General features: G+C 41.5%; 1 protein-coding gene and 1 long non-coding RNA gene across 4 annotated transcripts in view; one reads left to right on the top strand and one right to left on the bottom strand.

The window, feature by feature from the left end:
- The window catches only part of LOC133652160 (potassium voltage-gated channel subfamily C member 1-like), a 152,419-nt gene that overhangs the window by 29,680 nt on the left and 102,252 nt on the right, over window positions 1-20,487 (top strand). The gene's annotated exons all lie outside the window — the stretch shown is intronic.
- LOC133652164 (uncharacterized) overlaps window positions 16,359-20,487 on the bottom strand; it is a 43,786-nt gene continuing 39,657 nt past the window's right edge. Inside the window, exon 3 of the long non-coding RNA XR_009826530.1 lies at window positions 16,359-16,661. This is a non-coding gene — a long non-coding RNA (uncharacterized LOC133652164). The remainder of the gene's footprint in view (window positions 16,662-20,487) is intronic.

Here is a 20,487-nt window from a genome sequence, read left to right as displayed (position 1 = left end):
TCACACTATACTAGTATAATACACTAGTATTGTATACTCTCACACTATACAAGTATAATACACTAGTATTGTATACTCTCACACTATACTAGTATAATACACTAGTATTGTATACACTCACACTACACTAGTAGAATACACTAGTATTGTAACACTTTATTGGTACAATAAACTAGTATTGTATACTCTCACACTATACTAGTAGAGTACACTAGTATGGTATACTCTCAGTATACTAGTATAATACACTAGTATTGTATACTATCACACTATACTAGTAGAATACACTAGTATTGTATACTCTCACACTATACTAGTAGAGTACACTAGTATGGTATACTCTCACAGTATACTAGTATAATACACTAGTATTGTATACTATCACACTATACTAGTAGAATACAGTAGTATTGTATACTCTCACACTATATTAGTACAATAAACTAGTATTGTATACTCTCACACTATACAAGTATAATACACTAGTTTTGTATACTCTCACACTATACTAGTAGAGTACACTAGTATTGTATACTATCACACTATGCTAGTAGAATACACTAGTATTGCATACTCACACTATATTAGTACAATAAACTAGTATTGTATACTCTCACACTGTACAAGTATAATACACTAGTATTGTATACCCTCACACTATACTAGTATAATACACTAGTATTGTATACTCTCACACTATACAAGTATAATACACTAGTATTGTATACTCTCACACTATACTAGTATAATACACTAGTATTGTATACACTCACACTACACTAGTAGAATACACTAGTATTGTAACACTTTATTGGTACAATAAACTAGTATTGTATACTCTCACACTATACTAGTAGAGTACACTAGTATGGTATACTCTCACAGTATACTAGTATAATACACTAGTATTGTATACTATCACACTATACTAGTAGAATACACTAGTATTGTAACACTATATTAGTACAATAAACTAGTATTGTATACTCTCACACTATACTAGTAGAGTACACTAGTATGGTATACTCTCACAGTATACTAGTATAATACACTAGTATTGTATACTATCACACTATGCTAGTAGAATGCACTAGTATTGTATACTCTCACACTATACTAGTACAATAAACTAGTATTGTATACTCTCACTAGAACTTGAACACGTGACATAGTTGTGTAGTCTTCTGTGGAAACTTGAACATGTGACATAGTTGTGTTGTCTTCTGTGGAAACTTGAACACGTGACTTAGTTGTGTTGTCTTCTGTGGAAACTTGAACACCTTGACATTGTTGTGTTGTCTTCTGTGGGAACACTAGGGTTGGGTATCGAGTATCGATTGGAACCGGGACTAACTTTCCGATTCTCCCGGAATCGTTCAAAAGTTTAAATTTCGATTCCTATTTTCGATACTGTCACGAATTGGCGTGACAATACCCAGTCCGCCGACCGGAAAAAAATATGTCCGCCGAACCGGAAGAAGAAGCCGCTGAAAACCAACGAAGAAGCACCCACCGCCGAAAGTGTTAGCATAGCCGAGCGAGTCAGTCAAGCTCAAGCATGGATAGCGGGCGTCGGGGGTCGAAAGTGTGGCTTTACTTTACAAAAAAAAATGAAATAACCGCGAAATAACAGAGCTCCATGTCCATCAAGAAACGAGTGGAGAGAGAGCTGCAGATGTACCAGGACGTTCCACCGATACTTATGTCTGACGACCCTTCTGCATGGTGGTGGTCCGGTGGAACCAACAAAATACTTATCCTTGTCATGTCTGTTCATGTTTTTGTTTTGGCCATGTGTTTGTTTTTTGGACTCTTTTTAGTTCCAGGTTGCACTTCCTTGTTTGGTTTGGTTTCCATGGTCACCCATTAGTTTTCACCTGTCATGTCACGCACCTGTTTCACGTTTTGAGTCACGCACCTGTTGTTAATCATGTCTGTTATTTAAGTCTTTCTTTCTGTTCACTCGTTCTGCGTTCATTGTCTTTATGTCACACCGGTTCATGCCTTTGACCAAGTAAGTTTCTAAGTCCATGCCTTAGCTTCTGCTTATTAGCAGCTTCATTTGTGTTTTAGGCACGCTTGCCTTTTTTGCTTTATTGTTTGCGTTTGTGATAGTTTTGAGTGATTTATGTTTAATAAATCCAAGCTCACCTTCACACTGTCGTCCGGAGCCGTCTTTGCATGGGAAGAACAACCCCGCAGCCAGCTGCGAACCCCCCCACGTGACAGTATGAACGCAGCAGACGTTCTTCCGCAGACGAGCCACGAAGAGGTGATGGAGACGCGCTGGCGAAGATGGAGGCCAGCCAGAAAGGCTTCTTTTCGCCAGCATGGCGCGTCGTTCCCCCAGGATCCTCCGCCGGACAACAAAATTCCCCAACCAGCCCAGTCTTCCTCGCCGCCGCAGGAGACCCGTGCTGATGACGTCATCCCGCACACTGGTGATGACGTCAGACACCAAGACTTTTTTTTAGATTCTATTTACGCCCTCTGTCAGCCGCCCACTAAAGACTTTGTTTCTAAAAATAATCCTTTTGAGAAATGTTTTTCTAAATTTAGATTTTTTCACACCCAGTCTAAAGTGGGGGTGGTGAATAGAATTTCTGGACAATTTAATGGGGAGGATTCTGCCCCCCTCCTGACCTCCCTCCACCCACCCCAAAAGACGGTTCCGGAGCGCGTCTGGGATCCGCTCCTTGAGGGGGGGGGGGGCTAGGGCTGGGAACTGTTCAGGTGGGGCAGTTCTTCGGTCTGCCAAGCCACAGCCTCCAGCACGGCCGCCACCACCAGTCTTTCGGCCTGCTAAGCTGCAACCTCCGGTTCGGCCACCACCACCGGTCTTTCCACGCTGCCAAGCTCCAGTTGCTGCACCACGCCAAGCTCCAGTTGCTGCAGCACGCTGCCAAGCTCCAGTTGCTGCACCACGCTGCCAAGCTCCAGTTGCTGCACCACGCCAAGCACCACGCCAAGCTCCGGTACCAGCTCCACGACGCCAAGTGCCACCCGTCGCAGCACCAAGGCTGGCACCCGTCGCAGCACCACGGCTGGCACCCGTCGCAGCACCAGCTCCACCACGCCAAAATCCACCACGGCAAGCTCCGGTACCAGCTCCACGACGGCAAGCTCCGGTACCAGCTCCACGACGGCAAGCTCCGGTACCAGCTCCACGCCAAGACCAAGACCCACGCCAAGACCAAAACCAAGACCCACGCCAAGACCAAGACCCACACCAAGACCAAGACCAAGACCCTGACCCACGCCAAGACCAAGACGCTGACCCATGCCAAGACCAAGACCCTGACCCACGCTGCCAAGACCAAGACCCACGCTGCCAAGACCAAGACCCACGCTGCCAAGACCAAGACCCACGCTGCCAGGACCAAGACCCACGCTGCCAGGACGCGCCACGCCAAGCTTTACCGCCCGACGCGCCACGCCAAGCTTCGCCGCCCGACGCGCCACGCCAAGCTTCGCCGCCCGACGTTGCACGCCAAGCTTCGCCGCCTGCTTCATCTGCTGCTTCCACGCCTGCCACGACGACGAAGCGCCTGCCTTCTCGTCTGCCACGGATGTGGCCGCTGCCTGGTCGTCCGCCACGCCGGGTGCGCCCACCTTCTCGTCGTCCACCTCGCCTGTGGCGGCGGCGTTCCACTCGCCGCCACCACATGACTATGCCTCGGTGGATTCGGGGCCACTTGGCCTGGCGACCCACCGCCATGTCCCCCTCCCGCCCTCCCATGACTCTTGATCCTGTTTTTTGTATTGTTTTTTGGCCATCTGGGATCTGTCCGTAAGGGGGGGGTTCTGTCATGTCTGTTCATGTTTTTGTTTTGGCCATGTGTTTGTTTTTTGGACTCTTTTTAGTTCCTGGTTGCACTTCCTTGTTTGGTTTGGTTTCCATGGTCACCCATTAGTTTTCACCTGTCATGTCACGCACCTGTTTCACGTTTTGAGTCACGCACCTGTTGTTAATCATGTCTGTTATTTAAGTCTTTCTTTCTGTTCACTCGTTCTGCGTTCATTGTCTTTATGTCGCACTGGTTCATGCCTTTGACCAAGTAAGTTTCTAAGTCCATGCCATAGCTTCTGCTTATTAGCAGCTTCATTTGTGTTTTAGGCACGCTTGCCTTTTTTGCTTTATTGTTTGCGTTTGTGATAGTTTTGAGTGATTTATGTTTAATAAATCCAAGCTCACCTTCACGCTGTCATCCGGAGCCGTCTTTGCATGAGAAGAACAACCCCGCAGCCAGCTGTGACCCCCCCCCCCCCCCACGTGACAATCCTTTGCTGTCAGATCTAGCTTTCTCCTATTTATGCGTTCAAGCTTCTTCCACACCCAGCGAACATGTATTTTCCACAGCAGGAGACACTATCTGTCCAGAACGCTCACGCATCCTGCCTGAGAAGGCGGATATGGTCATTTTCCTAAACAAGAACTGTCTCTGATTTTATACTGTACCTGCTGCTAATCTGGACTGGGTTTTGCAAGTTGTTTCTTATTGTTTATTTGCTTTTCTGCACCAGGTTAGCCCATCAGTGGGAGCACGGTAACATTTTTAAGTACCTGCAACATCATACACTTGTGTGTGTAAATGGGTTTTCATGAGGTTTCCTGCAGCATCATACACTTGTGTGTGTAAATGTGTTTTCATGAGGTTTTCAAAAATAAAGCTCTCTTGAGGAAAGTGTACCCCTGGGAAAATGTATTCATAATTTATAATATTTATATTCAAGTTCATAGATTTGATATTTATATTCTAGTTGAAAACAGCCCTGTGAGGAATTTATAGTAAAGTTCATAAAAAGTTAATAGAATTAAAATTGATGGAGAATGTCAGACTATTTCATTCAGAAAGACTGTAGGTTAGCTAGCTCATTTAAAATATCCTAAACTTTTTTTTTGACCCTGCCTCTTAAAAGAATCGGAATCGAGAATCGCCAGGAATCGGAATCGAAACAAAGAATCGGAATCGGAATCGTTCGAATTCAAACGATACCCAACCCTAGGGAACACGTGACATAGTTGTCTTGTCTTCTGTGGAAACGAACACCGTGACATAGTTGTGTTGTCTTCTGTGGAAATCTGAACATGTGATATAGTTGTGTTGTCTTCTGTGGAAACTTGAACACTGTGACATAGTTGTGTTGTCTTCTGTAGAAACTTGAACACGTGACATAGTTGTGTTGTCTTCTGTGGAAACTTGAACACGTGACATAGTTGTGTTGTCTTCTGTGGAAACTTGAACACGTGACATAGTTGTGTTGTCTTCTGTGGAAACTTGAACACGTGACATAGTTGTGTTGTCTTCTGTAGAAATCTGAACATGTGATATAGTTGTGTTGTCTTCTGTGGAAACTTGAACACTGTGACATAGTTGTGTTGTCTTCTGTGGAAACGTGAACACGTGACACAATTGTTGTCTTCTGTGGAAACTTGAACACGTGACATAGTTGTGTTGTCTTCTGTGGAAACTTGAACACCTTGACATTGTTGTGTTGTCTTCTGTGGGAACACATGACATAGTTGTGTTGTCTTCTGTGGAAACGAACACCTTGACATTGTTGTGTTGTCTTTTGTGTAAATTTGAACACCTTGACATTGTTGTGTTGTCTTCTGTGGAAACTTCAACATATGACATAGTTGTGTTGTCTTCTGTGGAAACGAACACAGTGACATAGTTGTGTTGTCTTCTGTGGAAACTTGAACACGTTACATAGTTGTGTTGTCTTCTGTGGAAATCTGAACATGTGACATAGTTGTGTTGTCTTCTGTGGAAACTTGAACACTGTGACATAGTTGTGTTGTCTTCTGTGGAAACTTGAACACGTGACATAGTTGTGTTGTCTTCTGTGGAAACTTGAACACGTGACATAGTTGTGTTGTCTTCTGTGGAAACTTGAACACGTGACATAGTTGTGTTGTCTTCTGTAGAAATCTGAACATGTGATATAGTTGTGTTGTCTTCTGTGGAAACTTGAACACTGGGACATAGTTGTGTTGTCTTCTGTGGAAACGTGAACACGTGACACAATTGTTGTCTTCTGTGGAAACTTGAACACGTGACATAGTTGTGTTGTCTTCTGTGGAAACTTGAACACCTTGACATTGTTGTGTTGTCTTCTGTGGGAACACATGACATAGTTGTGTTGTCTTCTGTGGAAACGAACACCTTGACATTGTTGTGTTGTCTTTTGTGTAAATTTGAACACCTTGACATTGTTGTGTTGTCTTCTGTGGAAACTTCAACATATGACATAGTTGTGTTGTCTTCTGTGGAAACGAACACAGTGACATAGTTGTGTTGTCTTCTGTGGAAACTTGAACACGTTACATAGTTGTGTTGTCTTCTGTGGAAATCTGAACATGTGACATAGTTGTGTTGTCTTCTGTGGAAACTTGAACACGTGACATGGTTTTGTTGTCTTCTGTGGAAACTTGAACACGTGACATAGTTGTTGTCTTCTGTGGAAACTTGAACATGTGACATAGTTGTGTTGTCTTCTGTGGAAACTTGAACACCTTGACATAGTTTTGTTGTCTTCTGTGGAAACTTGAACATGTGACATAGTTGTTGTCTTCTGTGGAAACTTGAACACGTGACTTAGTTGTGTTTTCTTCTGTGGAAACTTGAACACCTTGACATTGTTGTGTTGTCTTCTGGGGAAACTTGAACACGTGACATAATTGTGTTGTCATCTGTGGAAACTTGAACACATGACATAGTTGTGTTGTCTTCTGTGGAAACTTGAACATGTGACATAATTGTGTTGTTTTCTGTGGAAACTTGAACACGTGACTTAGTTGTGTTGTCTTTTGTGGAATTTTGAACTCATTGACATTGTTGTGTTGTCTTCTGTGTAAATTTGAACACCTTGACATTGTTGTGTTGTCTTCTGTGGAAACTTGAACATATGACATAGTTGTGTTGTCTTTTGTGGAAACGAACACAGTGACATAGTTGTGTTTTCTTCTGTGGAAACTTGAACACGTGACATAGTTGTGTTGTCTTCTGTGGAAACTTGAACACTGTGACATAGTTGTGTTGTCTTCTGTGGAAACTTGAACACGTGACATAGTTGTGTTGTCTTCTGTGGAAACTTGAACATGTGACATAGTTGTGTTGTCTTCTGTGGAAACTTGAACACCTTGACATAGTTTTGTTGTCTTCTGTGGAAACTTGAACACGTGACATAGTTGTTTTGTCTTCTGTGGAAACTTGAACACGTTACATAGTTGTGTTGTCTTTTGTGGAAACTTGAACACCTTGACATAGTTTTGTTGTTTTCTGTGGAAACTTGAACACGTGACATAGTTGTTTTGTCTTCTGTGGAAACTTGAACACGTGACATAGTTGTGTTGTCTTCTGTGGAAACTTGAACACGTGACATAGTTGTTGTCTTCTGTAGAAATCTGAACATGTGATATAGTTGTGTTGTCTTCTGTGGAAACTTGAACACTGTGACATAGTTGTGTTGTCTTCTGTGGAAACGTGAACACGTAACACAATTGTTGTCTTCTGTGGAAACTTGAACACGTGACATAGTTGTGTTGTCTTCTGTGGAAACTTCAACATATGACATAGTTGTGTTGTCTTCTGTGGAAACGAACACAGTGACATAGTTGTGTTGTCTTCTGTGGAAACTTGAACACGTTACATAGTTGTGTTGTCTTCTGTGGAAATCTGAACATGTGACATAGTTGTGTTGTCTTCTGTGGAAACTTGAACACGTGACATGGTTTTGTTGTCTTCTGTGGAAACTTGAACACGTGACATAGTTGTTGTCTTCTGTGGAAACTTGAACATGTGACATAGTTGTGTTGTCTTCTGTGGAAACTTGAACACCTTGACATAGTTTTGTTGTCTTCTGTGGAAACTTGAACATGTGACATAGTTGTTGTCTTCTGTGGAAACTTGAACACGTGACTTAGTTGTGTTGTCTTCTGTGGAAACTTGAACACCTTGACATTGTTGTGTTGTCTTCTGGGGAAACTTGAACACGTGACATAATTGTGTTGTCATCTGTGGAAACTTGAACACATGACATAGTTGTGTTGTCTTCTGTGGAAACTTGAACATGTGACATAATTGTGTTGTTTTCTGTGGAAACTTGAACACGTGACTTAGTTGTGTTGTCTTTTGTGGAATTTTGAACTCATTGACATTGTTGTGTTGTCTTCTGTGTAAATTTGAACACCTTGACATTGTTGTGTTGTCTTCTGTGTAAATTTGAACACCTTGACATTGTTGTGTTGTCTTCTGTGGAAACTTGAACATATGACATAGTTGTGTTGTCTTTTGTGGAAACGAACACAGTGACATAGTTGTGTTTTCTTCTGTGGAAACTTGAACACGTGACATAGTTGTGTTGTCTTCTGTGGAAACTTGAACACTGTGACATAGTTGTGTTGTCTTCTGTGGAAACTTGAACACGTGACATAGTTGTGTTGTCTTCTGTGGAAACTTGAACATGTGACATAGTTGTGTTGTCTTCTGTGGAAACTTGAACACCTTGACATAGTTTTGTTGTCTTCTGTGGAAACTTGAACACGTGACATAGTTGTTGTCTTCTGTGGAAACTTGAACACGTTACATAGTTGTGTTGTCTTTTGTGGAAACTTGAACACCTTGACATAGTTTTGTTGTTTTCTGTGGAAACTTGAACACGTGACATAGTTGTTTTGTCTTCTGTGGAAACTTGAACACGTGACATAGTTGTGTTGTCTTCTGTGGAAACTTGAACACGTGACATAGTTGTTGTCTTCTGTAGAAATCTGAACATGTGATATAGTTGTGTTGTCTTCTGTGGAAACTTGAACACTGTGACATAGTTGTGTTGTCTTCTGTGGAAACGTGAACACGTAACACAATTGTTGTCTTCTGTGGAAACTTGAACACGTGACATAGTTGTGTTGTCTTCTGTGGAAACTTGAACACCTTGTGTTTTCTAGTTGTGTTTTCTTCTGTGGAAACTTGAACACCTTGACATTGTTGTGTTGTCTTCTGTGGAAACTTGAACACCTTGACATTGTTGTGTTGTCTTCTGTGGAAACTTGAACACCTTGACATTGTTGTGTTGTCTTCAGTGGAAATCTGAACATGTGATATAGCTGTGTTGTCTTCTGTGGAAACTTGAACACTGTGACATAGTTGTGTGGTCTTCTGTGGAAACTTGATCACGTGACATAGTTGTGTTGTCTGTGGAAACTTGAACACTTGACATAGTTGTGTTGTCTTCTTTGGAAACTTGAACACTGTGACGTAGTTGTCGTGTCTTCAGTGTTTTGTTGTATTTATGAAGTAGTCTTTGCTATTAAGTTGAATGTGCCGGTCTTATTTGTTGAGTCCTACAAAGTGTTTATGCTGTAAGTGTTGCACCTTTTACACAGCAGCTGTGTGATTGTAAGGTGCATTTTAGTTGTGGTTTTCATTAAGGTGTTGAAATGGCCATGTCAAATGCTAATCACTAGCATATATGGCATATCCAATGCAACTTAGCATTGAGCTAGCACATATTGAAAAGTGCGACTACGCTTGTTTACCCGCCAAGTGACAGATCTGATTGTTGTTGCCCATCTAAACGCTCCAAAGTAATCAAATTGGATCTTTGGGCATCAGATTCAGACCACATCAGGAGGTAGTCCTGAATCTGTTTGGAGTCTGATCCTTTCAAATGTGACTTCAGTCTCAATGCAATGTGACCTGAATGTGACTTTTACCTCACTCGTCACTCGTGTGCGCATTAAAGACAGTCACCAGGAAGTGCATACTTCATCACAACATCCTTAAAGACACAGTCACCAGGAAGTTTGATTGATTGATTGATTGAGACTTTTATTAGTAGGTTGCACAGTGAAGTACATATTCCGTACAATTGACCACTAAATGGTAACACCCGAATACGTTTTTCAACTTGTTTAAGTCGGGGTCCATTTAAATTGATTCATGATACAGATACATACTATCAGATATATACTATCATCATAATACAGTCATCACACAAGATAATCATCAGGGTATATACATTTAATTATTTACATTATTTACAATCCGGGGTGTGGGATGTGTGTGTGTGGGGGAGGGGGGGGGGGGGGTAGGTTTGGTTGTTATCATCACTTCAGTCATCAACAATTGACAACAGAGAAATGGACATTGAAACAGTGTAGGTCTGACTTGGTAAGATATGTATCTACATTTGATTATTTACATTTGATTATTAACAATCCAGGGAGGGTGTTAGTTTAGGGTTGAAGTTGCCTGGAGTTGTACTTTTATTGCGGTTTTGAAGGAGGATAGAGATATCCTTTCTTTTACACCTGTTGGGAGCGCATTCCACATTGATGTGGCATAGAAAGAGAATGAGTTAAGACCTTTGTTAGTTCGGAATCTGGGTTTAACGTGGTTAGTGGAGCGCCCCCTGGTGTTGTGGTTATGGCGGTCATTTACTTTAAGGAAGTAGTTTGACATGTACTTCGGTATCAGGGAGGTGTAGTGGATTTTATAGACTAGGCTCAGTGCAAGTTGTTTTACTTTGTCCTCCACCCTGAGCCAGCCCACTTTGAAAAAGTGGGTAGGAGTGAGGTGTGATCTGGGGTGGAGGTCTAGAAGTAATCTGACTAGCTTGTTCTGGGATGTTTGGAGTTTAGATTTGAGGGTTTTGGAGGTGCTAGGGTACCAGGAGGTGCAAGCGTAATCGAAAAAGGGTTGAACGAGAGTTCCCGCTAGAATCCTCATGGTGCTTTTGTTGACCAGAGAGGAGATTCTATAGAGAAATCTTGTTCGTTGGTTGACCTTTTTGATTACCTTGGTTGCCATTTTATCACAGGAAAGATTAGCCTCTAGAATGGAACCTAGGTAGGTGACCTAATCTTTCCTGGTGATAACAATGTCACCTTCTTTTATAGTGAAGTCATTGACTTTCTTAAGGTTGATGTGGGACCCAAACAGGATGGATTCCATTTTACCCAAATGTATGGATAGCTTGTTGTCAGCGAGCCAGGTGCAAGTTCTACAGAGTTCAGCACTGAGGATTTTCTCCACCTGTGACTTGTCCTTGTCTGATACCAGCAGGGCCGAGTCATCCGCAAACAAGAACAATTCACAGTCGCATGCTGATTACAAGTCGTTTATGTATATTAGGAACAGTAAAGGCCCTAATATACTGCCTTGGGGGACTCCACAGCTTACTGAGAGGGGGGGACACGGTGCCGCTCACCTCTACCACCTGTTCCCTCCAAGTAAGATTGCATCCAGCTCGATGAGGTTTTGTCAAATCCGATTGCTCTGAGCTTATCCAACAGTATAGCGTGGTAAACGGTGTCAAAGGCCTTCTGAAGGTCCAGCATGACCATGCCGCAGTATTTGCCCGCGTCCACCTCATGTTTGATGTGGTCGGTCAGATAGAGAAGGCATGTGTCAGTGGAGTGGTTAGTTCTGAAGCCGGATTGGAATTTGTACATGAGTTTATTGGTGGCAAGGTAACTATCGACCTGTTCATAAACTATTTTTTCTATTACTTTCGAATTGGAACTGAGAATAGAAACTGGTCGGTAGTTGCCAGGTTCCAATTTGCTTCCTTTTTTAAAGAGGGGAGTTACTCTTGCTATCTTAAAATCTTTTGGTACTTGGGGTTGTGAAATTGAGAGGTTTATTATGTGCGTGATGATTGGGGCAATGGTGGAGGCAGAGTACCTGAGAAATCTGAAGGGGATATCGTCAAGTCTGGTGGCCTTGTTTGGGTGGAGCGCGCTCAATTTTTTAAGCACCTCATCAGCTGAGACCATTTCTAATTTGAAATCGTTGTTGGATACTCCTAGCTTTCTGTGTTCTGGGCTTTAATGTGTTCTACACCAAAGCGACCAAAGTGGTGGGACAGCTTGCTGACAAGAGTTGCGGCTATGCTGGTGAAAAAGGTGTTAAATCTGCATGCTACCTCCATTTTATCTGTAATGAGGGAGTCACCCCCCTTGATGCTGATGTTGGTAAGTCTGGTTTTAAGTTTTTAGCTGCAACCGGGAAGCTGGTTGTTGAGGATTTTCCAGAGCTCACGTGGCTTATTTGTGTTTTCCTCTATTTTGTCGTTAATGTAATTTTTTTTTAAGGATTTAGTCAGGTTGGTTGTCTTATTTCTTAATTTATTGCATTGCTTTTTGAGAGTTGAAAGGAGGGATTTGAGGTTATTATTGGGTTGTTTATCTACTTCTGTTTTACACTTTTGGTATTCTGAGTATTTTCTGTCTCTGTCTTTTATGGCAGCTAATAGGTCCGGATTCATCCATGGTTCAGAACGGGCTTTGATCCTGACTGTTCTCATGGGAGCCACGTCATTTAGTATCTTTAGGAACGCTGTTTTGAAGCGATCCCAAGCAACATCGACCAGGTTGCTTGTGAGCACAGGGGACCAGTCCCACTCATCTAATTTTGAATTTAAAGTATCACTGGAGTATTTTTTAAGGGATCTGGATTGGGCTGTTATGTGGCCATTGGCTTTGGGTTGAGCTATTTTGCAGGTGCAGAAGGTTAGATAATTTTTGCGGGTTTTGGTCCGGTTGAAAAAAAGACCACGATAGTATGAAGGAGCCCCTAAATCCTGTGTATGCCGCGGGTCCAGAAGCCGCGTCCTCAACCGTCAGGGACCGGGGAGAGGCCGCGTGGACTCCCGCCACACTGTCTCCACTGCAGACCGGGGTGTCGATATCGACAGTCACCTTGTTGACCGCTCGCCGCGCCGCTCGCCGCGCCGCCGTGCCGTCGTGCCGTTCGCCGCCGTGCCGTTCGCCGCCGTGCCGTTCGCCGCCGTGCCGTTCGCCGCCGTGCCGTTCGCCGCCGTGCCGCTGCCTTCACCGATGTCTGGGTCGTCCTCCACCGCCGCCGTCGAGCCGTGCATACTCCATCACAACATCCTTAAAGACACAGTCACCAGAAAGTGCATACTTCATCACAACATCCTTAAAGGCCTACTGAAATGATTTTTTTTTATTTAAACGGGGATAGCAGATCCATTCTGTGTGTCATACTTGATCATTTCGCGATATTGCCATATTTTTGCTGAAAGGATTTAGTATAGAACAACGACGATAAAGTTCGCAACTTTTGGTCGCTGATAAAAAAAAGCCTTGCCCCTACCGGAAGTAGCGTGACGTCACAGGAGGTAGGATTCCTCATAATTCCCCGTTGTTTACAATGGAGCGAGAGAGATTCGGACCGAGAAAGCGACGATTACCCCATTAATTTGAGCGAGGATGAATGATTCGTGGATGAGGAACGTTAGAGTGACGGATTAGAATGCAGTGAAAAACATATATTTTTTCGCTCTGACCGTAACATAGGTACAAGGTCTCATTGGATTCCACACACTCTCCTTTTTCTATTGTGGATCACGGATTTGTATTTTAAACCACCTCGGATACTATATCCTCTTGAAAATGAGAGTCGAGAACGCGAAATGGACATTCACAGTGACTTTTATCTCCACGACAATACATCAGCGAAGCTCTTTAGCTACTGAGCTAACGTGATAGCATCTGGCTCCAATGCAGATAGAAACTAAATAAATAAATCCCTGACTGGAAGGATAGACAGAAGATCAACAATACTATTAAACCATGGACATGTAAATTCACGGTTAATAATTTCCAGCTTGGCGAAGCTTAACAATGCTGTGTTGCTAACGACGCCATTGAAGCTAACTTAGCAACCGGACCTCACAGAGCTACGCTAAAAACATTAGCTATCCACCTATGCCAGCCAGCCCTCATCTGCTCATCAACACCCGTGCTCACCTGCGTTCCAGCGATCGACGGTGCGACAAAGGACTTCACCCGATCACAGATGCGGTCGGCGAGATGGAGGAAGTTAAGGTGAGTTCGGCGGCTAACACGTCTGCTATCCATCTCTGTCTTCCTGGTTGTGTTGCTGTAGTCCGCAGCTAATACACCGATCCCACCTACAACTTTCTTTTTGGCAGTCTCCATTGTTCATTAAACAAATTGCAAAAGATTCAACAACACAGATGTCCAGAATACTGTGGAATTTTTCGATGAAAACAGAGCAGTTTGTATGGGTCCGAATACTTCCGTTGCCGTCGTGACGTCACGCGCATACGTCATCATATAGAGACGTTTTCAAGCGGAAGTTTCCCGGGAAATTTAAAATTGCACTTTATAAGTTAACCCGGCCGTATTGGCATGTGTTGCAATGTTAAGATTTCATCATTGATATATAAACTATCAGACCGCGTGGTCGGTAGTAGTGGGTTTCAGTAGGCCTTTAAAGGCCTACTGAAATGACATTTTCTTATTTAAACGGGGATAGCAGATCCATTCTGTCTCATACTTGATCATTTTGCGATATTGCCATATTTTTGCTGAAAGGATTTAGTAGAGAACATCGACGATAAAGTTCGCATCTTTTGGTCGCTGATAAAAAAGCCTTGCCTGTACCGGAAGTAGCCGTGACGTCACAGGTTGTAGAGCTCCTCACATCTGCACATTGTTTTCAATCATGGACGCCAGCAGCGTGAGCGATTCGGACCGAGAAAGCGACGATTACCCCATTAATTTGAGCGAGGATGAAAGATTTGTGGATGAGGAAAGTGAGAGTGAAGGATTAGAGGGCAGTGGAAGCGATTCAGATAGGGAAGATGCTGTGAGAGGCGGGTGGGACCCGACATTCAGCTGGGAATGACTAAAACAGTAAATAAACACAAGACATATATATACTCTATTAGCCACAACACAACCAGGCTTGTATTTAATCCGCATAACAAACACCTCCCCCCTCCCGTCCATATAACCCACTAATACAACTCAAAACACCCGCACAACACACTCAATCCCACAGCCCAAAGTACCGTTCACCTCCGTAAAGTTCATGCAGCACATATATTTCCCCAAAGTTACGTACGTGACATGCACATAGCGGCACACACGGACGGGCAAGCGATCAAATGTTTGGAAGCCAAAGCTGTACTCACGGTAGCGCGTCTGCTATCCAACTCAAAGTCCTCCTGGTTGTGTTGCTGTAGCCAGCCGCTAATACACCGATCCCACCTAGAGCTTTCTTCTTTGCTGTCTTCATTGTTCATTAAACAAATTGCAAAAGATTCACCAACACAGATGTCCAGAATACTGTGGAATTTTGCGATGAAAACAGACGACTTAATAGCTGGCCACAATGGTGTCCCAATATGTCCGCACAATCCGTGACGTCACGCGCAAACGTCATACCGAGACGTTTTCAGCAGAATATTTCGCGGGAAATTTAAAATTGCACTTTACTAATCTAACCCAGCCGTATTGGCATGTGTTGCAATGTTAAGATTTCATCATTGATATATAAACCATCAGACTGCGTGGTCGGTAGTAGTGGGTTTCAGTAGGCCTTTAAAGACACAGTCACCAGATCCACACTGAAGTCTCCTCTACTTAACAGCCATAAAAAGATGACAAATGTATCACACTATATACATTAAATATATCACACTATATACATTAAATATATTACACTATTATACATTAAATATATTACACTATATACATTAAATTGATTACACTATTTACAATAAATATATTACACTATATACATTAAATATATTACACTATATACATTAAATATATCACACTATATACATTAAGTATATTACACTATTTACATTAAATATATTACACTATATACATTAAATATATTACACTATTTACATGAAACATTTTACACTATATACATTAAATATTTTACACTATATATATGAAATATATTAAACTATTTACATTAAATATATTACACTATATACATGAAACATATTACACTATTTACATTAAATATATTACACTATAAACATGAAATATATTAAACTATGTACATTAAATATAGTACACTATATACATTAAATATATTAAACTATTTACATTAAATATATTACACTATATACATTAAATATATTACACTATTTACATTAAATATATTACACTTCATACATGAAACATATTACACTATATACATTAAATATATTACACTATATACATTAAATATATTACACTATTTACATTAAATATATTACACTTCATACATGAAACATATTACACTATATACATTAAATATATTACACTATTTACATTAAATATATTACCCTTTATACATCCATTCATACTTTGTATTACTTTCATCTGTTTTTATGTAAAATCACACATTTTAAGGTGTGGTGACTTTTATTTTGTAGTAGTAGTTGCTACTTCTTCCAGGTCAACTTCCTTTGTTTTCACTTTATTGAACTGATCTCACTGATGATGCCTTTAACAATAAATGTGTGTGTGTGTGTGTGTGTGCGTGTTATGGCAATGCTTATTTAATGGGGACGTCGCTCTGTTTACAAAGTCACCTTCAGGGGACCTTTGACGGTATGGGGACAAAAAAACAGGTCCCCTAAAGGGAAAACTTTTTAAATAATAGTCAGATCCATTCTGAAGATGCCTAAGTGATTTTTAAGCTTTGGCCCATAAAAAATGTTTACTGGTTAGTTTGAGTGTGAGACATTTGCACAGCAGCCCCCTCATTGGGCTGTAGCTGGTACTGCACTCGCCTTTCTTCTCATACCTCTTCCGTGTATAGTTAATCACTTCCACCTGGTCCCCATGTCGAAGGTGGTTTGTCTGCAGGAGATGTCGGCTGATGGGATACGAAAATAAGCTGTTTAAACCAAAAGGTAAGCACATCTTTCTTAAAAATTGAGTTTATTGACTATCATTTGTACAAGAACAATTTGTTCATAACCAAGTTAAGCCAAAAAATTAGGTAAGCTAGTTACGTCTTGTGAGTTAGCATAGCACGATAACTAATTTGACCTGATTCGCTGGAGAAGCTAAACTAAGCTAAGCATAGCTCGGAAAATAAGCATGTTTTATCAATATATATTTATAAATTTTACTACAAAGAGTTAAGGATGTATTTTTTGGGGGGCACCTTAGAGAACCTTTTCCAACAGGTGTATTTAATTAAGAACATCAGCCTTGCTCCTAGAAACCTTTTGAATCACTTTGTGTTGCTTTTTTATTTTCATTTGGACTGGTTTATAGTCAAAGTAGCTCTAATTTAATGCTAATTGGTTGTCTATAAGGACTTCTAAGAAGTTATACCTTCTATGATGGACATTGGAGATTTAGGATATTTTAAAAACCTCACATTGATTTTGTTTCACACATTTTAGATGAAAGACAGATGTCCTGGCTCAATAAGTCCTCCAGCCTGTGACAGCACAACAGTAGACCACATGGACTTGGACATAAACAGCATAACACCTGATGTCACTGGAACAGAGGAACCCTGCTCAAGTCAGGAAACAATTGACACCGTAGTTGTTTGCGCTCCCCTCAAAAAACATGGAAATAGAGTTACAACAAAAGACATTATTGCTTGTATTGCAGTAAGCCTTATGCCAAGATGGCCAGGCATCTAGAAAGTGCACACAAAAACACATTGGAAGTAGCCACAGCTCTTAGCTTTCCAACACGTTCCATGGAGAGAAGGAAACAGCTAGACTATATTCGTAATAAAGGGAACTATGCTCACAATGCTGCTATTATGGAGTCAGGAAATAGTGAACTAGTGCCATTCAAAAGACCACCTAAAGAAGCTAAAGGAAATGATTTTATGCACTGTGCATATTGCCAAGGACTGTTTACCAGAAAGGTACTGTGGAGACACATGCAAAGTTGTTGCCTCAAACCTGCATCAGTCACCCGAAAACCAGGAAAGAACCGTGTCCAGTCCATGTGCACATATACTGGGCCTGTGCCTTCAAGTATATCCAAACAACTGTGGGGAGTAATAAGTGCCATGATTCCTGATCCAATCACAGAAATAATAAAAGATGACCATGTCATCACAGATGTTGGGCAGCACCTGTTGAACAAAAGTGGTATGTCAGCAAAAAAATCAACAAAGTGTCAGAGAGAAGATGCGGGAATTAGGAAGACTGATTCATAATGCCAGGAGAGTAACTACTTTGAAAAAAATTGGAGGATTTTGTGAATCCTAAGAACTACTTGGAGATGGTCAAATCTGTCAAATGTACTTGTGACTTTGATAGTGACACTAACACATTCTGGATTCCATCACTGGCAAATAAACTTGGGAATTCTCTGGTTAAAGTCAGCAAACTCTTGAAAGCACAAGGCTTGATAATGAACAATGAAGAACTGGTAGGGGATGCCACTCAGTTTCAAGATGTCCATCGTGAGAAGTGGAACGAGTTGATCTCTGCAACAGTCCTGAGGAACAAAGCTGAAGGAAAGTGGAATGTACCACAACTTATGCCCTTCACTGAGGATGTTCAAAAAATGCATCAGTTTCTCAGTCAAATGCATGAGTGCAGCAGTGCGCTATCTGAAAATTATTCCACAAAGGCCTGGTCAGACCTGACAAAAGTATGTTTGACACAGATCATCCTCTTTAACAGACAGAGAGAAGGAGAGGTAGCAGCCATGCCCTTGTTGGCTTTTTTGTCAAGAGACACAACTGATCCTCATGAAGATGTTGATTGGGCACTCTCTGAAGTGGAAAAAAAACTGTGCAGACATTTTTCAAGGATTGTCATCAGGGGAAAACGAGGCAGACCTGTTCCTATTCTCTTGACTCCAAAAATGGTGTGTGCATTAGAACTTCTCTTTAAGTACAGAGAAACTTGTGGGGTTCTCAAAGACAACAGTTACCTGTTTGCAAGACCCACAGCGATGACGCGTTTCCGTGGTTCTGACTGCATAGGAGACTATGCAAAAGCATGTCATGCAAAGTGTCCTGCGTCACTTACATCCACAAAACTACGAAAACATGCTGCCACCCTTTCAACTGTGCTAAACATGACAGACACAGAGATGGACCAGCTGGCCAACTTTCTTGCCCATGATATTAGAATCCATCGCAAGTTCTATAGACTCCCTGAAAAGACACTGCAGCTGGCAAAAATCAGCAAGGTTTTGATGGCACTCGAGCAAGGTCGATTATCAGAGTTCCATGGCAAGAACTTAGATGACATTTGGTCCAAATGGTATGTTGTCATCTTTGTTGTTTCCTTTGTCTATAATTTTTTTCCATCCTTTTGTTTGGTTTGAACTCAATTATAAGCTTAACATGGTATGTCTCCCACAGCAAGTGTTGTGGAAACTGAAGAGGAAGATCTTACCAGAGAGGACGAAAACTATTTATTTCCTGATAATGGTATGTAATGTCAATACTAATTTTTGTGGTTTATTAAATGTGGCCTATGGTAAGCATGACACTGAATGTTTATTACATTGAACCAACAGAAGAGGGGGCCTTTCCAACCACTGAGGAGGAAGCAATCCCACCCCCCAAGAGACTGACAACTTTCAAAAGAGGAGGTATCATCAGATCGTGCAGTGAGACATTCTTCCAAAGGTAAACTATATACAGTACATACACTGTTTTTTTAGTCAAGTTTTATCAGTCTGTTTTCTCGCAAATAATGCAAATGCTTATGTATGCATTGTTCTCTGTGGGTTAGAGACATTATAGCAAACAAATGTATAACTTAATTTCTTAATCTTCTTTTAGTTCTTTTATTTTCATACACATATTTTGTATGGTCACTTGCAGGTAAAGCTGCCCAGAAAAGGCGACCCTGGACACAGAAAGAGGTGAAGGTTGTCGAGAAGCACATGAAGCGATTCATCCCTTCTGGTATTGTACCAGCAAAGAGTGACTGTTTAAAATGTTTGAGGGCCGAACCGGAAGCTCTCCAAAACCGGGAATGGCAAGCATTGAAGTTCTATGTGTACAACCGCATTACGGCCTACAAAAGGAGATTGCAGGTAAAATAGTAGATTAAGAGATAATCAGCAAGACTGGTTAAGTGGAAAAGTTGTGTATGTTCTTTATGTTCAATGTTGTTAAAAATAAAAAGTACAAATAAAAGTTTAAATGAGTTTGTATTATATTTCTGTGGTTTAAGGATAAGATAATCCTTTATTGATCCCACAACAGGGAAATTTGGGTTACTTTGTTTACGTGTTTCAAATATTGGTAAAAGAGAAAATGTGTGTGTGTGTGTGTGTGTGTGTGTGTGTGTGTGTGTGTGTGTGTGTGTGTGTGTGTGTGTGTGTGTGTGTGTGTGTGTGTGTGTGTGTGTGTGTGTGTGTGTGTGTGTGTGTGTGTGTGTGTGTGTGTGTGTGTAACCAGGACAGCTCTAGATAGCAGAGTCAAATTGGAGCATCGTTAATAAGCTGTGGGACTTGATATCTTTTTGGATTATAGACTGACCTGACACACACACACACACACACAAGGAGTGTATTGTATAAGTACTAGGGTGTATTGTATAAGTACTAGAGTGTATGGAATAAGTATTAGGAGTGTATTGTACAAGTACTAGGAGCGTATCGTACAAGTACTAGGAGCGTATCGTACAAGTACTAGGAGCGTATCGTACAAGTACTAGGAGCGTATCGTACAAGTACTAGGAGCGTATCGTACAAGT

The sequence above is a fragment of the Entelurus aequoreus genome, linkage group LG06 (assembly GCF_033978785.1).
Source record: "Entelurus aequoreus isolate RoL-2023_Sb linkage group LG06, RoL_Eaeq_v1.1, whole genome shotgun sequence".
Lineage (NCBI taxonomy): Eukaryota > Metazoa > Chordata > Actinopteri > Syngnathiformes > Syngnathidae > Entelurus > Entelurus aequoreus.
Note: the sequence above shows the minus strand (reverse complement) of the source record. Positions and strands in the feature narration are given on the sequence as shown.